The sequence below is a fragment of the Fukomys damarensis genome, unplaced genomic scaffold (assembly GCF_012274545.1).
Source record: "Fukomys damarensis isolate Sample0158 unplaced genomic scaffold, DMR_v1.0_HiC HiC_scaffold_26, whole genome shotgun sequence".
In the NCBI taxonomy this organism is placed as follows: Eukaryota; Metazoa; Chordata; class Mammalia; order Rodentia; family Bathyergidae; genus Fukomys; species Fukomys damarensis.
Window position 1 is genome coordinate 21,084,661 of NW_022900938.1, and position 19,713 is coordinate 21,104,373.

General features: G+C 35.8%; 1 long non-coding RNA gene and 1 pseudogene across 1 annotated transcript in view; one reads left to right on the top strand and one right to left on the bottom strand.

The window, feature by feature from the left end:
- LOC104850202 overlaps nucleotides 1–12,080 on the top strand; it is a 57,770-nt gene extending 45,690 nt beyond the window's left edge. Inside the window, exons 2-3 of the long non-coding RNA XR_776904.3 lie at nucleotides 5,833–5,871; nucleotides 12,054–12,080. This is a non-coding gene — a long non-coding RNA (uncharacterized LOC104850202). The remainder of the gene's footprint in view (nucleotides 1–5,832; nucleotides 5,872–12,053) is intronic.
- LOC104850201 lies at nucleotides 1,434–1,759 on the bottom strand (annotated as a pseudogene).
- Nucleotides 12,081–19,713: the final 7,633 nt, after the last annotated feature.

The following is a 19,713-nucleotide window of genomic DNA, read 5'->3' on the forward strand; positions in this document are numbered from 1 at the left end:
GAATCTCTCCTACCCTGAAGTCAGAACCATGGGACCCCAGGCCACCATTGTCAATTAGTCCTTCCGGACTGTTTTGTTTCAGGAGTGTCTTTGCATCTTCTTGCAAGGGGGACTTGATTGAAACTCTGATTTTGAATCTTAGGAATCAAAGGTTGTAGTAATGTTTTTCTCTTCCCAGCAGGGATTAGGGTCCTAGAAAATTAGTCTTTCAGAGCTTGGGCTGGAGGTTCCATTTGACCCAGCCATCCCTCTGCTGGGTATCTTTCCAAAAGAACTAAAAGAATCATGTCACAGAGAAGTATGCGCACCCATATTTATAGCGGTACAGTTTGTAATAGCTAAAACTTGGAAACAGCCCATTTGCCCATCAGTTGGAAATTGGATAAAGAAGATGTGGTTTTTCTATAAAATGGAATACTACTCATCCATAAAGAATGAGAAATTAGATTCATTCATAGGAAAATGGATACATATTGAGGATATACTCCTAAGTGAAATAAATAAGTCACACATGTGTAAATACTGAATAGTTTCTCTGGTATGAAAAACTATAGTAGTACACAAGATCCTCATGGGATAATTGATAGTGTGAAATAGGAAGAAAAGGGCTAAAGGTATAGGGACAGTGTGGAAGGGTAGGGAAAAGGTAATGAGGGAAAAGAAAAAAATATGAGAAAATGAAAAAAAGGAAATAAAGTGTTTGTAAATGGGGAAGGGAGGAGGGGATGAAGGGAGGACAGGGACAAGGGGAAAAAATGAGAAACAAGACCTGTCATGTAAAGGTACAAGATCCCAGTGATGAATGTAACTGTACTGTATACCTAGAATGTACCAATAAACTCAATTAAAGCTGGAAAAAAAATTAGTCTTTCAGACTTTAGCAAGTAAATCTGCCTATGAAGAGGCTACAGCTGCTTCCTAAGCCACTGGACTTTCCACTCCCAGTGCTGGCCACCTCCATCCCCAGTCCTAAGGACCATGGACACACTCTTTGCCAGGCAGCTTTGCTCTCAGCAGAGTTAATCTAAGCATGATATCTAAGGTTCATGCCCCTAACCAAGAAAGAGCATCACAGTTTTTAATTGTGCTCCTTCAAAGAGATCCAGTTAACCTTAGACATCTGTTATATACTTTTTTTGTTTGTTTTTCTTTTGCTTTTTTTTTTAATATCATTTATGATTTAGTAGAAGGAAGCAGGCACTTGCTATGGTACTGTTTCACAATTACTCTTTAAAATTTTATTTTTTTAATTTTTGCTCTTTGAGATGGGCCTTACTATCCTTATATTTCGGGCTACACCTTGAACTTGCTATATAGCTCAACCTGACCTTGAGTTGGTGAGTGCCTGCCTCAGCTTCTCTAGCGCTGGAATTGGAGGCCTGTGGGTCACCATGCCAGCTAACAATTACTTCTGTTGCTCAGTTTCTGAGAGTTCATTCCAATGAGAGCTGCACACAGTCAGCTTGGCTTTGTGGCTGCTGATAGTCATACTTCCTTGAAATGGAATACATTTTCAGTTGTTGTCTTAAACTAATTTTGCTCATTGTGTAATAGAAGTTGGGCTTTGACAAAATTTCTTTTGTAGGTGGCACACTGAATATCCTCTTAATTCTCCTTTTATTCCTTTTGGCATACATGAAGAGACGGAAGCTAACAAGGATCACTATCAGGTAGAGACATTGGTGGCTTCATTCCAGGCCTCATGAGCAGTGTAATCAGTAGAACTGTCATCTTCCATGACTCTGTAACTCCCAGCCATGAGGGCTGTTTGCAGTGAGCGGCCAGTGGCCACAGGTCTCTCTGGAGTTGGGTGGGCTGAGCTGGGGCCCGAGGCCTCCTGCCCATCTGTTACATACTTTTGAAAGTTTATAGTGTGTATCACCAGTTGCTTCCTGGAGAATTGTGCTAGTTTACCCAACAACCAGCAAAAAATAGATTGTTAGGAAAATACTTTCGCTTATCTGTTGTGGTGCTGGGGATCTATCTCAGGGCTTCGTAAATGCTTGACAAACACTACTGTATCCCCTGTAGAAAATAATTTAGAACTCAAAACTATGTTTTTAAATGTCGCTAAAAATTAGAATTATTCTCATATTAGACTCATACTTTTCTTTAAATATTTCTTGGCTATTTGCTAAATATTAATTTTCTGTGGCCATTTTTTATCTGTAGCATTTTGAATATGTCTTCATAATAGAGGTAGCTGTATAGGTAAGAACAAAATAATAAGAGTATAGGACTTAGATCATTAACAGTGTCTTAAGGCTGATATGGTACTGTGTTTTTAATCACTTTTTTTTTTTTTTTTTTTTCCAGTACTGAGGATAGAACTCAGGACCTTGTGCTTGTGAGACAGGTGTGGTGCCACTGAGCTAAATCCCCAGCCCCATTAGTCACTTTTGATGATGGCAGAAGAGGCTGCTTATTTACCAAGGTCTCCTAAATACAAGGTGCTTTATACTACATTTAATATCTAATCTAATTTTCAAAGCAAAACTATATTGTTACTATTCCTATTTTAAATGATAGTATCATTCCATTTCTAGATGAAGAAATTAAAGCTAAGTGTGGTAGTGCATGCCTATAATCTCAGGTAGTTTGGAGACTAAGGCAGGAGGATCATAAGTTTGAGGCCAGCCTGAAAAACTTTTGAGAGACCTTGCCTTAAAATTTAAAAGGGCCAACGCCGGGGATTTAGCTCAATGGTTCTGCTGCCTGCCTCCCAAGCACAAGGACCCAAGTTCAAGTTCAATATCCGGTACCAAAATAAATAAATATATATATAAGGGCCAGCGATGTAATTTAGTAGACAAGTAAGTACCTAGTATTAGCATGCATGAGGCCCTCAGTTCAATTCCCAGTACTATCCCCCCATCAGAGAGGTAGTAACATTGTTAAAGTCACAGCAAATAAAGGTTGATTTCCTCTTAAGAGAACCCTGTCTAGCACTGGGTACATGGTTCCCCAAAGTCAGGACTTTGAATATTGTCCTACTTATCTCTCACCTTCTCTAAAGTCAGAGTAATATCCAGGAGGAACTCACTGCTCATAGTTGCATGATTTGCACAAAATTGTAAAGAAGAGTTAGTGCCAGCTACAAAGTGAGAGGCATAGTCCCCCAGACTTCCTTCACTTCTGAACTTCGGATACTAACTGCAAGCTGGGAGGGAGGCAGTCCCAAACCACTCTCAAGGTTTCTCTCTCATTGAAGGACTCAACACTAAACACACTTACACTTGCAGTCAAAGTTTGTTACAGGGAAAGCACACAGATTAAATTCAGCCATGGGAAAACATATGCTGGGTTCAGGAGAAATACCCAAGCAGAGTTTCTGTTGTCCTTTCTCTGTGAGGTCAGGATACATATTCTTCTTGCATTTATGTGTGATGCTACATAGGTAGTGCTTCCAACCTGAGAAGCAGTCCTGAGCAAGGTACTGGGAACTTTTACTGCATTCATCTGGCTGATTGGTTGCGCTTCTGTTTGATCAAGTACTGTCCACTCAAAAGCCACATCCTAAATCTCATTGTCACTCTCTGGCTAGTCTCAGGAAAAGATTATCTTTGCCAAGGGCAAAGAGCATTTCTCTTCTGTGGCCAGGTTAAACTCTACTATGCAAGGGGTCCCTGTCTGGTTGAGTGTCTACTGTTTGCCTGGCTGCACATGGTATCAACCCTTTAAAGGGTAGATCACTTCAGCTTGTGCTTCAGAGCCTTGCAAAGAGGCTAAGGCATGCATGGATCATGGGTGAGGTTTATACTCTTATAAACCCTAAATCAGCCACTTGTCACTCCATAGGATAACCAAGCATTATTTGTATATCATCAATGAAATTATAAAATGACTTCAGTGTTTACAAAGTTTTCCTAGTATTAAAATGTACAAATGAATTATGATTATTCAAAGTTCAATATAATTAAGCCCTACAACATACATACATACCGTATCAGAGGAAATACGTATATACATTTATATATATCATTGCATCAAGGTCATGCTTCATCTGTACTTTTTACTGTCACTGGAAAAGTTCACCTAAAGTGGATGTTTTACTAAGTAATTGCTTATTATTTACCATCAATCTTCATTATTCCTAGATTACGTACTTTTAAATTTGCCTACTCACTAAAATTTATTTGTAACCCTGAAACAAATACTGGTGGCATTTTTTAGGTTTATAAATATTCACAGTGCAGTAAAAATTTTGAGACATATGACCTGTCTGTACCCAGCTATGGTCAAACTCTAGCTTGTCCTTTCAGCTCTCTAAAGTGTCCTTTTTTTACCTATTTAGTGCCATTGTTTTATGTTGTTATTGTTATCTGTGTTTTTTGTATTTTTATGGCTATTTGGTGGTGGTGGTAGTAGTGATTTTGCTGTTTAAATTTCCCTGAAGCAGAATGTTGCAGTTTTGTCTGCAAGTTGTTGTCCTGAAGTGCAGATAAACTTACTGTGTTAGATAAACTTACTAGCAAGAGTTACAGTGTTGCTGGCTGTGAGTTAGATCTTAATGAATCAACAGTATATACTGAATAAGAGAAACACACAAAAGCAAGGTTAGGTACTAATTAATGAAAGTGCCGTGACCTGAGGCACAGGAATCTGTTTCCCATAAGAGTAGTGGTTCTGTATTTGTTCTTAAATTTGATGTTAGTGATAATGAGAAGCAACTGTATTTGCTGTATTATTCATTTATTCATGTTTTTTAAATTCTTTAAGCAGACTTTTTATTTTCTTATGCCTTTTATTAGTGTTTTGCTGTGTTTATCTGACTCAGTGTTTTATAGTTTGTAATAGGTAATGCATCATAAATGAAGTGTTAGGTTGCATTTTAATGCTTGGGAATGGAGGGTTGAGTGTTTTGATCTGGTGATCATTTTCCTTGAGGTTCATATTCACCTTCTCAGGAAACCTTGTATTTTTCTTGCCTCCTTGGGCCAAGATTTGTAGGACTAGGTTTTCCAATTGTTCATTTTAGATGCCTACAGAGCCAGGTGATGTGGCTGGCTGAGCTTTCCATGCCAAAAACATGCTTTTAGCTGCCAAAATGATCCCTCAGCTGTGATTTCCTTCCCTTACTGTGATTACTCCATCTCCCTCCAGTGTTTGTCTTCCATCTCTTTCCACTGCTTCTTCAAACTGTCTCCTCTATCTGCACTTTAAGCAGGGGAGGGAAATGGGCTTGAAGAGATGTTTGCCTCCTGTTCTTTGTGGTTCCCTGGAGACACTACCATGAAGTGTTTCTCATTTCCTGGGTTTGATTGTCCAGGATGCCTGAGGACTAGATCTGTGCGGTGCTGCTCTCCTCTCTTTGTTTTAGTAAAACTACATGGGAATCCCCCAAATGTAATGAGTACCAACAGAGAACTACTCAGTATTTTTGGAGAATAAAATTATCTGGTCAGTTTGGTTGAAAAATCAGTGGTTTCAGGGATCATTGGTGAAATAATTGTTAAACTCAAACAGTGACTTTATTGACTGTTACTTCAGTGGTTGTAAGAAATGAGTTCCAGCAGCAAACATTAATCATAATTTTTATGATAAGCAGTTGAATAAATATAGTGAACTTCCTTTGAATAGTTTCATAAAACTATAAGAAAGTAAGAACCCGGGCTGGAGATTTCGCTCTGTGGTACCCCTTCCTGCCTCACAAGCGCAAGGTCTGGAGTTTAATCCCTGGTACAAAAAATAAGAAAGTAAGAACCAAGATTTAAAAACCTTTTAATTGCTAGCACAATTCCTAGGACAAATGGAACTCCACCAGTAAATACTAAAGATTAAAACAGCGTGCTTAAAATATATTCAGTAATATTAGTATGTTTGTTCTTTCAGATACAGATGAATATAGACCTCCTGTTTGGAAATCCTACTGTAAGTATACAAATAAATTTAATTGTGTGAGGAATTGTGTTTTATAAGTGATATAAAAATATTAGGATTATTCCTTATAAAGATTCATTACATTTGTACCCACTGTTGAAAAATTTAATTCAAAACAAAGTTTGGGAATAGCATAAAATAAACAATTATGGTGAAAAGAGTGTTTCCACAAAGTCTGTACGTAGTTTGCGTGTACGTAGTGGGACTCATCCCCTCTTAGCTCCCAGGATTCCAGGTAGTGGAACTTGAGCTCACGTGTTTAGAATGGCTGATAAAACAATGCAAGGGAAAGCTGCAAATTCAAGCAATGTAACTGTTCTGATGTTAACACTTTATGTGACAAAAGGAATATCATGGTAAGGCTATCTTAGTAGAAAGAATAGGTGAAAAGAGGCAAAAGGAAAGTCATCTTTTTAAACAGCTGCTTTATCAAAATAAAAGAGGATTTTTATTGTGGTGGAGAAAGAGGAATATTTGATTTCTGTATTTGCTCTCTAAACTTTGCTTTAGAATAAATTTCTTCAAAAGAGTCTGCATCCTTAGTTTTTTTATTTTCTCTCCCTGTTTCCAAGAGAATATTATTTTATCAAATAAAATATATTCTTGATGTTTTAAGAATAGAAATAGTGTTAATATAATCAAAGTCATTTTAAATAAACTATGAACGCACTGTTGTACAAACAATACTATATATAGTTAGGTGAATGAGCTACCTGTGAAACCTGTTCTTTTTTTTTTAATAGAGTTTATTGGTACATTTTAGGTATACAGTACGGTTACCTTCATTATTGGGATCTTGTACCTTTACATGACAGGTCTGGGGTCTCATTTTTTTCCCCTTGTCCCTTCCCTCTCTTCACCTCCTCCTCCCCTCTCCATTTATGAACACTTTATTTCCATTTTTTCATTTTTTCAGAAATCTGTTCTTTAAATGCAGATTATTAATGTTTTTGTAAAAATTAAGTTATTCTTTAAAAATGTTTTTTTAAAACAGGGGTATCACTGTGTAGTTCAGGTTGGCCTTGAACTCATAATCTTCCTGCTTCAGTTTCCTGAATTTTGATATATATAAGTTGGTAAAATCTGCTGGCTAAAGGAGAATTACTGTAATTTGGGTTCTCATTGGTTTATGTTCATGTAACAACAGGTAGTTTTTATTTTCATAGATTGCCAGTGCAGGATAATTATAATAAGTGAAGTATGTATAAACTAAAAAAATATATCCATAGGCAGTTTCCCTCCCTGCTGTACCTTTTTTTTTTTTCCTCTGGGGAGTAAAGTTCTTAAGGATATGTAGAAATGACTAATGTTCTTTATCTCCTGTAGATTTTTGTCTCATAATCTCTTTGGCTAGAAACTCCTTTAAAATTCTTTTTAAATTTCTTTATCTTTGACTGCTTATTTCAGACTTATGCCCTGCACGTTTTTAGCATAAGAATATTTACAGCATCTGAGGTTACTGAATTTATGGTGATTTTATTTTCTTCCTAAGGAATATTTATTAGTACATGTGGTATATGCAATTCTATTTTCGTGTCTTGCAGTAGCTGCCATTTGTTTTTAAAAATGGTATATATCTAGCTGGGCATGGTGGTGCACGCCTGTAATCCTAGCACTCAGGAGTCTGAGGCAGGAGGATCGCCGTGAGTTCGAGACCAGCCTGGGTGCATAGTGAGTTCCAGGTCAGTCTCAACTACATAGTGAGACCCTCTCTCAAAAAAAAACCAAAAAAAAAAAAAAGGTATATATCTTTTTTTGGTGACAGTTCCTTTACTGAATTTTATTTTTCTCTTAATGTCTTCAATACCCTGGACTTGCCATCATCATTTAAAACGTATAAACAGGGAAGGAATTGTTAGATGATTATCTTCTGACTATCAAATGAAAAGCTTCTGATTCAAGGACATTAATAATTAAACTGTGGAAGGCTGGGGATTTAGCTTAGTGGCACCACACTTGCCTTGCTTGCCTCGCACGTGTAAGGTCCTGAATTTGATCCTCAGTACCAAGAAAGAAAAAAAAAAAGTTAAACTGTGGAAAGATTTGTCTTTCTCATTGTCAGTTTTACAGCTGGCTATAATCTAATTTGAGTTCATCTCTTCAGTCTTTGCATGGTAGTTTAAAAAATCTTTAAAACTGACAAGTTTGTTAAACCTTGATTTTCTCAATAGACACTGATATTTTAAATAATTGAGGTAGTTGGCCTTGCCCAGTACTTTCAATCAATCATTTTATTTAAAGGCCAGACCTATATACATTTATTTGGCTACAGTTGATAATAGTAAAGTCTACCCAAAATTTTTGGACTGACAAACTATAATGCATGCATTCAGCATTTTTTTTTTCTTTGATGGGACCTAAATTTAGTTATTTAAAAATTCTCACATAGGGCCAGGGATTTAGCTTAGTGGTGCCACCAGCTGCCTGGCAAGCTCAAAGTCCCAAGTTTGATCCCCAGTACAAAAAAAAAAAAAAAAAAAAAAAAAAAAAAGACCGGCAAACATTTTTTGAGTTTTAAAGAGAAGCTGGAATTTTCTTTTGTTTTTGTTGTTAAGACTCTTGATGTTTAAACATTAAAAAAACTGAAATTAAAATAACTGAAATTTAAAAAGCGGGCAAACACATGGGAACCATTTTTGACTCTAAGATATCAATTTGTGATCTCTGAATTTAAATAATAATATATTGTCTCTAGAGACTGAGAATTTCATTAAAAAGCATATAAACATTGACACTTCGAAGGAGATTAAAATGTTAGGTGCTATAATCATATTCTCTCATCTTTAATTTAGCTATTAAATTTTGAGAAATCATTTAATGATTGTCCCAATTTAAATTGAGCTAAATTCTAATTCAGATTATCAAAAATTCAAACTAAGGGAGAACTGCTTGAATTAATTAGACCGTACTACTTTGTGTATTTGTTTTTTGTTTTTTGTACTGGGAATTGAACTCAGGCCTTTGCACTTGTGAGGTAGGCAGCAGAACCACTGAGCCAAATCCCCAACTACTGTGTGTAATTTTTAGTGATCCTTTCGATAAATGCTTCCTGAATCCAAATTTGCTATATTTTGTTACAGAATATCCAGAGGCTTCCATTATTTATTGAAAATGAATCTTAAAGATCAGTTAATCATTGATAGCAAATGAGGAGGCTTGTCTAAAATGTCTCCAAGACACAGAACTATATCCTTTTTTACAACTAGAAGGACTTAAAGAAATTGAAAAGTAAATAACCTTATGTGACTTAATGTTAGAAAAAACAAAAATCTATACCTTTGAAACTGATAAAAACAGACTGATAACTGAAGCAGTTCTCACGTGACAATGTCACTGCTTTTTTCATACTGGTTTAATGGTTGCTCTGTGAATGGGTGAATTCTTAACAATGATATCTGGATACTACACTATTTGTGCTTTAAACCACAATCAACATTTTACTTTCTCTAGTAACTTTTGATATTCTTTTGACTCACCCAATTTCATAATATTTATAGGAGACAGTACTTTTCAGATCATTTTATTGACAAAAAAAGTAATCTTTTGAAATGAATTACACTAAAACGAGCAGACATGAGAACTGAATTTTCACTGTACTGTTCCTGATATGAAGGAATGGACATAAAGAATCCTCCTTTCTTATGAATCACATTTTGTCTTCTCTTGAGGAGAATGGAGGTTTGCAGATATTATGCACTGTTGCTATCAGGGCCAGACATATTTGCCTTCAGGGTTCATTCCCCACATCTCGAATTGCTCTTTCATCTCCTGTTGTCTTTATTTATTTGCCTGTTTTGTTTTGTTTTGTTTTGTTTTTGGTGGTCGTTTTACTAGAGATTGAACCCAAGGCCTTGTAGATGCCAGGCAACCACTCTCCCCTTAAGCTATGCTTCCAGCCCTCTTTAATCTCTGAAACTACACTCTCAGAAGAGGTTTTAGTATACTAACTCTCACAATGAAATACAAGTGTTTGAAACTGTCCTTAACGTATTATAACATATTTCAAACCTTACTGATGAAATGCTTGTTTAATTTGTTTATTGAGACAAAGACTTGGGCTGTTGTCCAGACTAGTCTTGAACTTGGAGTGATCTTCAGCCTTTTTTAAATTTTTTAATTTTTTTGAGACAGGGTCTCTCTATTTAATTGAGACTGACCTGGAACTCACTATATAGCCCAGGCTGGTCTCAAACTCACAGCAATTCTCCTGCCTCAGCCTCCCGAGCGCTGGGATTATAGGCGTGCACCACCACACCTGGCAATCTTTAGCCTTTTAAAGCTGGGATTACAGGCATTTGTCACCACATCTAGGTTGTTTTTCAATTTTTAAACAGTATAGCTGTATCTTCTTAGTTCCTTTTAAATTACTCTGATTCAGTACTCACTTTGGCAGCACATATACTAAATTACTCTGATGTTATGTCTTAATGATAAATGGATAATACACTATCTGTGCTTTGAATCACAATCACCATTTTACTTTCTCTAGTAACTTGATGTTCAGACTGCATCCTGGTAGTCAGATACTATTATAAAAAAGAAATTTTAAATAATTTCAGTCAGCTACATATAATAATAGCTACTCTTTATTGAGCTTTTACTATGTGCTGAATAGTATTTAAACCTTTAGATATAAGAAGTTATTTAATCCATATAGTTATTTGTGAAGTAGAAACTATTACTCCATTTACAAATAACAAAAACTGAGGCACAGTATGCAGTATTAGTGGCATAACCATATTGCTCACACTCCAGGTAGTTTAACAATTCAAATTATAACCATAGTGGAATGGTATTCCATTTGCATAGTGATACAGAACAGTGAGTGATGTGTTTGTGTGTGTTCTCAGTATATAGACTGTGTGTGTGTATAGATATAGATATAGTTTAATTGTATATATTTATATATGTTCCCATGACAAATATGAAACAATATGGTCATAGATGGAGCCTATCTTATATCCGGTTGGAATGAGTCCCAGTATATGACAGTTCCAAATGCCTGAGTAGTTTGATACTATGTTGACAAAGTATTTACAGTATTAACTTAAATAATTTATGAGGGCTTGTGATTATATATTTAGAACTAGAAAAAAACTCTTTGAGAGTTAAATATACTTAGACATATTTTCTCCAATGACCACATATTCTATTCATTCTTATTTCAACCTTTTTACTTAAAAATGAAAGGAGATCAAGATATCAATATAATTTTTACAACGCTATTTCCAGTTTTAGTATATGTGCTGCTGAAGTGAGTGAGCATCACTGATTATATATTTAGAACTAGAAAAAAACTCTTTGAGAGTTAAATATACTTAGACATATTTTCTCCAATGACCACATATTCTATTCATTCTTATTTCAACCTTTTTACTTAAAAATGAAAGGAGATCAAGATATCAATATAATTTTTACAACGCTATTTCCAGTTTTAGTATATGTGCTGCTGAAGTGAGTGAGCATCACTCTATTTCTAGATACTCTAAAAATTTATCTTAGGAAGTTTTTTCAATATCTGGTTCTTTCTTTTGCAATATTTCTCTGGTGGATTAACTGATAATATCTTTGCCTCATAAAATTTGTTTTTAGGGGGAGATCATATTTGAAGGTAAACTTACATAGTATAAATTAGGAGAAAAACAAAATATGTGTTGTTGCTTCAAGCCTATAAATCCTAATTTCAGTTTCAATTTTGGCACTTAATAATGCACTTTAAAATATTTGTAGATATGGGGGCTGGGTATTTAGCTCAGTGGTTTCTGCCACCTGCCTCGCAAGTGCAAGGGTCTGGATTTGATCTCAAGTACCAAATGAAAAATATATAGATATAGATATGAAACTGTTATTGTTTATATTAGAGACATGCTTTAATACATCCCCAACAAAGTAGGAGAAATGACCAGATTATGAAAAGTAAACCTAATAACCAGCATGAGTTTGTTGTAAGGTAGAAAGTCATTAGTGTGGGGGTTACGATTTTTCTTCCTGTGTTTGCTCCTATACTTGCATTGTTTAGTTTACTTTGTTTTGTTTACAACAAATTTTGTTTCAATAACATGAAGTGAACCATTTTTCTTATGAGCATAAAATGTAGCCAGTTTGATATTCATAATATATTCGTAAGTTCTACATAAAGGAGATTGACATCTTTTTTTTCTGCCTTCTCCCAGTGTATCAGCTGCAACAGGAAGCCCCTCATCCTCGGAGGATTACCTGTACTTGTGAGGTGGGTGTAATGAAACCATTACAAGAAAATTATGCTTAGCCGTGTTTCCCAAGCTCTGACCTTCCCCCACTGGCTTGCTTGTTTGTGGAATTAATTGTTTACAACATTGGTTGGCATCATTTCTCTTTTAACATTCATCTCATTCTACATAATTCTTACTAGGCTATTGGAATATCATGTAGAATGACTGTGTAGTTTTAAGTGATATAATAGTTGATTCACACATTGTAGAATTATTTTTATGTATTATTATTTATTTTTTAAGGCAAAATGTTAAAGTATTTTTGTGGGTTATTTTTTCCACTGAAAATTTTTAAATTATAATTTTAAATGAGCAAAAGGCATAGATAATTCATTAAAAATACATTATATACTACATTATATGAAAAGATGCTCAACATAATTGATAATGCTTATTAAAATACATGGAGACAGTCTGGGAATTTGGCTCAGTGGTTCTGCTGCCTGCCTTTCAGGTGCCAAGGGCCCAAGTTCAATCCCCACTACCCAAACAAAATAAAACAAAAAATACACAGATGTTCAAAAGTTTAGAACATATTTAATTGACAAGCCTGTGAGGCAATAGTTACCCTCAGACATTACAGATGGAAATGTGAGATGTTATGATTTTTGAGAGTTTTTGGAATGTCTAACAAAATTATATCTGCATAACTCTTGGACCTACTACTACCTCAGATTCTAGGCATTTACCCTCATGAATCACCCGTTCAAATACAAAAGAACATATGCTGATATTTTTCATTGTAAAATTATAAGTAATAGCAGAATATTGTAAAAATAAATATCTGTGCAGAGACTGTTTGAATATAATATTAAAAAGAATAAGAAATATTTTAATGAACCAATATGAGATGATTTCCAGATACAGAAGGTACAGGCATGGTACCTCTTTGTAAGAAAAAAAAATTAAAAACATGTATCTTAATTTTGCAAACAAGAAACATAGGAAGGATTAAGCAAAGACCAGTGAAATAGTCACTATAAGAAGGAGGTGAGTACCACAGAGAGGAAAGGGATGACAGGGTCTTCCAGGATGTATTTTATACATGTGGTTGTGACTCTAACTATGTAAATATTTCATATATTCACCTAACAAAACTAAGTAAAAAAATGATAAAAAGTAAAACCCTGGAAGTAAGTAGAAGTAGAAACAAATGAAGCTAACAAGTTCATGACATAATTACCAAAAATCTCATGTAGCTTTAACCGTATTATGGATAGTCTGACTATACACACAGAAATATTCTCAGGGTCAGAAATACCTAAAACAACTAACCAACCAACACACTCACAAAAAAAAGATCTTTAATCATTCTTAGCAGAGTTGTTGTTTGTAGTGATACTTGAGTAGTAATCCTGAATATTTATATGTAATATTCAGTAGAGTTAATGAGAAATTATATTGGATTTGGAGAAGCAGGGTTCTTAGGAGATACAAGTAAGGAATGGGGCAAAATTGGGAGATGCACTGTGGCATTAAATTTTAAGTAGAAGCCGTGCATGGTGGCGCACGCTGTAATCCCAGCACTCGGGAGGATGAGGCAGGAGGATCGATGTGAGTTCGAGACCAGCCTGGGCTACATAGTGAGTTCCAGATCAGTCTCAACTATACAGTGAGACCCTGTATCAAAAAACCAAAACAAACAAACAAACAAAAATTTTAAATAGAGGTATTAATATGAACTCAGGTTTTAAAAAATGTTCTCTGCTGTGTTAGTCCATCAAAAGGGCTTAGATGTCATTGTGCTACAGTAAAGATGAATATATTAGGAGTCCAGGTTTTGATTTACAAATAGTGTTTCCCACTAAAGGGACCCAGTGCTCCTTAGAAATTCCTAATTCCAGGCTGTGAGGCAGAAATACTCTGGAACATTTTGTTAAATTAGAAATAAGTGCAATCTGTCTGATGAAGACATGTCAGATAGATGCAAGGACTTGCTTGCTGGATTCCTACAAGAAAATATGGGACAATTTTAACATCCACAAGAATAATGATAGTAGTGGATTGTAAAACAGTGATTGAAAGAGAACTTTTAAGTTCATAATGATACTTTAACATTTAAAAAAAAATGTTCCCATACAAAGAGGTGAAGAGGGGTGAGAGGTTATTTACATAGGAATAGCAGTTAAAACACAGAATGACAGAGTTATGAAATTGCTAGTTAGTACTGTTAATTAACTCAAGCAAAAATGTTGGATGTTAAGACCATTGAGTGAAAGGTAAATCAACAAGATACACATGGTCTCACAGTATTATCTCATCAATTATTTGTTAATTGCAAAGAAGAGCAATATACTTTTACAGTGGAGAGATTGGCAGTCATACCCTCAAGTTAGGGGATCATAATGGACATGTGCCTTGAAAAGTTACTCAGTGGGAGACACACAACTTTACATTATAGTATTCCTGTCTAATCATGAAGTACAGATCTGACAGATCCAAAATGTGTACATGCTATAAGACATCTGTCTGGGTTTATAAATAATATCTTTATGATAAAAGATGAAATAGTGGTTGGACCATATACAAAATTAAAGGAGACTGAAGAGACATATAATGAAATTCAATGTTTGCACCTTGATTAGGTCCTGAAGTTTTATAGACAGATAGTATATATCTTTTTTTTGTTGTTTTTTTGAGACCGGGTCTCACTATGTAGTTGAGACTGACCTGGAACTCATTATGTAGGCCAGGCTGGTCTCGAACTCACAGCGATCCTCCTGCCTCAGCCTCCCAAGTGCTGGGATTACAGGCGTGTGCTTTTTAATGCTAAACATTTTTAATACAACTAGAGAAATTGAATATGGGCTATATTAGATAAAATGGAATCATGGCCACTTTCTTAGGTGATCTATTATTTAAAGCATTGCTGGGCCAGGGGTTTAGCTCAGAGGCACTGCACCTGTCTTGCAAATGCAAGGTCCTGAGTCTGATTCCCAGTAGTGGAAAAAATAAATTAAAAAAGAATTGCTTCTCCCTTCATAAAATACTGGAGTGGATTTTGTCAGTATCATACTGTATTTAAACAACTATAGCTTTAGAAATGTATGCAGTGTGATCAAAATATATGGCAAATATTTAAGTGAAAAAAGATATCACAGAAAAAGACATTGCCATTAATCTCCCTTAAAATGCTCCCTCTCAACTTCCGTTATGCTATTTCATGACTGTTGCCACTTTTTGAAGGAGTTCTGGAAGTTTTCTTTCTTGAGTGTCTTTAATAAGGTACGATGAAAATGTGGTGAATGCTGCTGCATAGTGTCATCCAGCGAAAAGGTGGGCTCTTACAAACATTCCAATGTGTCCTCGTTCCCCTTATTTATTGGATTTGGCACCATATGATTCCTGATTCTTCCCCAGGGTAAAAATGACTATGAAAGGTAAACATTTTTAATTGTTTAGGATACTAAGGCAGCCATGAGAACACAACTAAAGACATGAAAAAGGACTTTAAGAACTGCTTTAGAAAGTAACACTATAGGGCCAGGAATTTAGCTCAGTGGCGCTATGCCTGTTTTGCAATCACAAGGTCCTGAGTTTGATCCCAGATACCAAAAAAAAAGTGGCACGATAATTTGTAATCAAAGTGCAGGGAAGTGTTTTGAGTGAGATTAATGGCAGTATGTCTTTTACTATAATAAAATTTTTCATTCACCATATTGTTGAGCACACCTTGTATAGTTACAAAGAGAATTTATAGTTTACAACATTAAGCAGGAATTTCATGACATTTTCTTTTGAATGTCCAGTTGCAGTTTTATGTAAATGTAGTCTGCACATTCACTCCACATACAGGATTGAGTATGTGGTGCTCAATGATTGCATTTCTTTGCTACTGTGCCATGATCGAGGATTATCAAATAATTTTACATGTAATAAGAATTTTTAAAATATTATTTAATAAAATTTTCCATTTTGTTCCATGTTTTGTCCAGATACAACTTTTTAAACTTTTTTTGGGGGGTACTGGGGCTCAACTCTGGACCTTGCACCCGCGATGCAGGTACAGCACCACTGAGCCCCAACTTTTTAAACTTTTAACTGAAACTGTGACATTGGCAGTATTATCTGAAGTACTCATTAGTAACACAATCTTTATTGAGACATAACTACACTATGCATTTCTCAAATGAAGATTTAATAAAAAAAATACAAGAACTGAAGTGTTGGAGCACTGATCAAGGATCATTGTAATTGTGTGGTTTTTCAGAGTAATAAAATATATAACTCTTTTTTTTTTTTTTTTTTTGGTGTCGTGGATCAAATTCAGAATCTTGTACTTGCCAGGCAGGTGCAGCACCACTGAGCTAAATCCCTAGCCCAAAGTGTATAACTCTTAAGGATCCCATAAACTAATATGAACCAATTTTTCCTAAACTAAATTCTTTGAAAAACAATTTAGTTGGCCTAAGATAAAGAAACAACAAGCTGATATGGTCCAAGTATACAGTCTTCTCATGTTCCACCTTGATGCAATGTAGAATAGTATGGAGTAGATGGGTCTGAGAATCTCTGAAAATTACTTTTCTTGATACAGTTTTGTGATGTGATAGGCTGAATACTGCCATCATCTGTGGAACTACACCTACACGTTCCGCACTGTTGGCTAAAGGCATGCATGTAAGCATTGGGAAACCAGGAAATCACATGACGCAGTCGGCTGGCTCTTCTGTTTTGTCTTATCTTGCCTTTTCCTTTTCCTTCCTCCCTTCCCCTTCCCCTCCCTCCCTCTCCTTCCCTTCCTCTGTGTGTGCCTGTCTCTCCCTCTGTCCCTCTCTCCCTCTCTCCCTCTCCCTCTCTCATGCTGTTTTCTTTCTCTCCTTTCTCTCTTCCTTCCTTCCTTCCTTCCTTTCTCCCTCTCTTTCTCCCCTTCTCTGTTCTCCTCCCTCCCTTCCTCCCTTCCTCTTTCTTGTTTTTTGATGCAGTCTCCCTTTGCAGTTCAGGCTGCCTTAGCCTCCCAAGGGCTGAGCTTGCAGGCATGCACCATTACACCCGACTGGCATTTTATTTCTTAACTCTAGAATCTGTTCATTTTCACTTTGGCTGAGAATGCTTTCACAAAAAATTAGCAGTCATGTTTGGATGGCAAATTGGGGGGCATGGGATACTTTTCTGTGTGCAAGAGGACTTAGTGTGGGCTGCTGCTACTTTTATACTGTAACACCCTTACACATTCAAATCTTATAGTCTGTACTTATGTCTGATTGTTTTTAATGAAGATTAAATGGTTATACACAAATGTGTACCTTTATTTTGATAAATAGAGGTGGTAAATTTTTTCTGTATTTAATTAATCTGTTTTTCTCCATGTCTGTTTTCCCCAGGTAATAAAGGGCAGTTGCAAAAACGGGATTATGGTCCTTTTAAAAAGAAATGACATTTGTACTCAACACTGTTATAATAATTTCATTTATACATAGAAACATTTAAAATATTTATAAGCTACTAATTCTACTGTCCTGGTTATTCTATTAAATTAAATCTTTGTGTACATTTACACCTTGGTACTATTTTAAAACTACCGAATTTGGTACATTTTAACATGAAAATTTTGTTCCAGCACTCATCATTAGTTTGGTACTCACTGCACTGGTAGAACTTGCTGTCAGTGCTGATTGCTGCAAGACTCCCCATGCTCCCCAGCCAGAATGATTTGTTTGGTACTTGTGGTACTCATCCTGTCTCCTGGAACCAAATAATGACAAGTACCAAGGTACCACTGTAGAAATTAAGGAGACTATCCTTTTGGAGTGATGTTAAGGGATTAATCAGAGTGGGATGGAGCTCATCTAAAAGTACCTTTGTGGAAAAGAAAGTTTCACTCTTACTCTTAATTAAATGAGAAGTGTTGGTTTGAAGGAAATAATGGTTACTGGGAATGATTAGCAGCAGTAAGGATAAAGATGTACTAAATATACATTTAATGTTTAGCCTCAAATATTTAACTGAAGAATTGGATTTAGGCCACACTTAAGCTTTTCTTTACTAAGATATGGAGAGAAAAAGAGAAAAATTAATATAATTGATTGGCTGATAGTTCTTTTAAGTGAAAATTGTTATCTTTGGGTACAAATTATAATTTTAAAAAGTGATGTCCTGGGCTTAGTGGCACACACTTGTGATCTCATGTACTTGGGAGGCTGAGGCAGGAGGATTTCAAGTTTGAGGCCAGCCTGAGCAACTTAACAAGACCCTGTCTCAAAATTTTTAAAGTGATGAAGGGGTTGGAGTGTGCAAGTCTCTGAATTCAATTCCTAGTACCTTGAAAAAAGAGAAAAGGATTGATCTCATGATTGTCTTTCAGAAATTTCCTTGTTACACTTGTTTGGCCATCCTTTCACATGCAGCCTCAGGATGAACACACTTCTTTTTTCCAGCCATTCATACGGGGGCGGGGGGTAGTGATGACTTTTAAATTGGTATAATCGGGTATCTCTACTCTGATACACTTTTGAAGTTAGTGTTGCAGGGAGCTGAAAGCATTTTCAAATAGCGGTCTCCTATAACAATGGCACTTTTCTTTTTCTGGGCTAAATGGGTAAAGTAGACAGAAGCTGAACAAATGTAATGCAACTGAAATAAGTGCTTTTACTAGAATAAGAAATGTAGAGGAAAATTAAACATTTTACATTGTACTCCAACTCTAATCACTGTACAGTTGGATATACAGTATATTGGATGCTATAGTTAACTGATTGTCAGTTTGAATAAGAAGCACCCAGCTAAACTGGATCAGCATAGTTCTGGGTGTGGCTGAAGGAATTTACTGAAGACAGAGATGCACCCTAGGTTTGAGTCTTACCAGCCAGTAGGCTTGTGCCCGCCCCCCCAGTGGAAAGAAAGGGAAAGGAATGAGGAAGGCTCACCTCTGTTTCTTTGGAGGAGCTCCAGTCTTCCGCTTCGCCTTGGATGTTGACTCCTGCCTTCCGGCACAGACCCTTCAGCCTTTTATCACAACCTCTTTAGCCTCCTCATACAGACTTTCATTGGTCACTACTGTGAGCTCTGGGCCTTTTACCTTTGACTGGATCCTTTGGATCTACAGTGTGCAAACAGCCCTTTTATACTCTTCCACATCTGACTCTGCGGGTGGCCATTTCAATTCTTCTATATTTGTATATATGTATCTATATCTATATATCTTGCATTGTCTTTTTCTAGTAGGCATGACTAATACACTGGGTATGTATTATGGTAACACCTGTTTGTTATTTTTAAATTTTATTTATTTATTTATTTATTTTGCAGTACAGGGGATCAAACTCAGGACCTTGCACTTGCTAGGCAGGCGTGGTGCCACTGAGCTAACCTCTCCAGCCCAACACCTGATTTTTAAATGTTTCTCTTCAGACCTAGTTATAGAAGTAGGAAATTGACTGTAATAATTGCTTTATTTACTTTCCTTGCCCAAACAGTTATATCCAGGTTCATTGACACGTGTGTAGTATAAATTGTTAAATGCTTGTAGAGTGAAACAGATGCATCCATCTTTCAGTAGTTTATTTTTCAGTATTATAATTTGGCTTAATATTTCAATATTATAATATGACTTACAAAAATGGGTATATTACTGAAAAGCTAA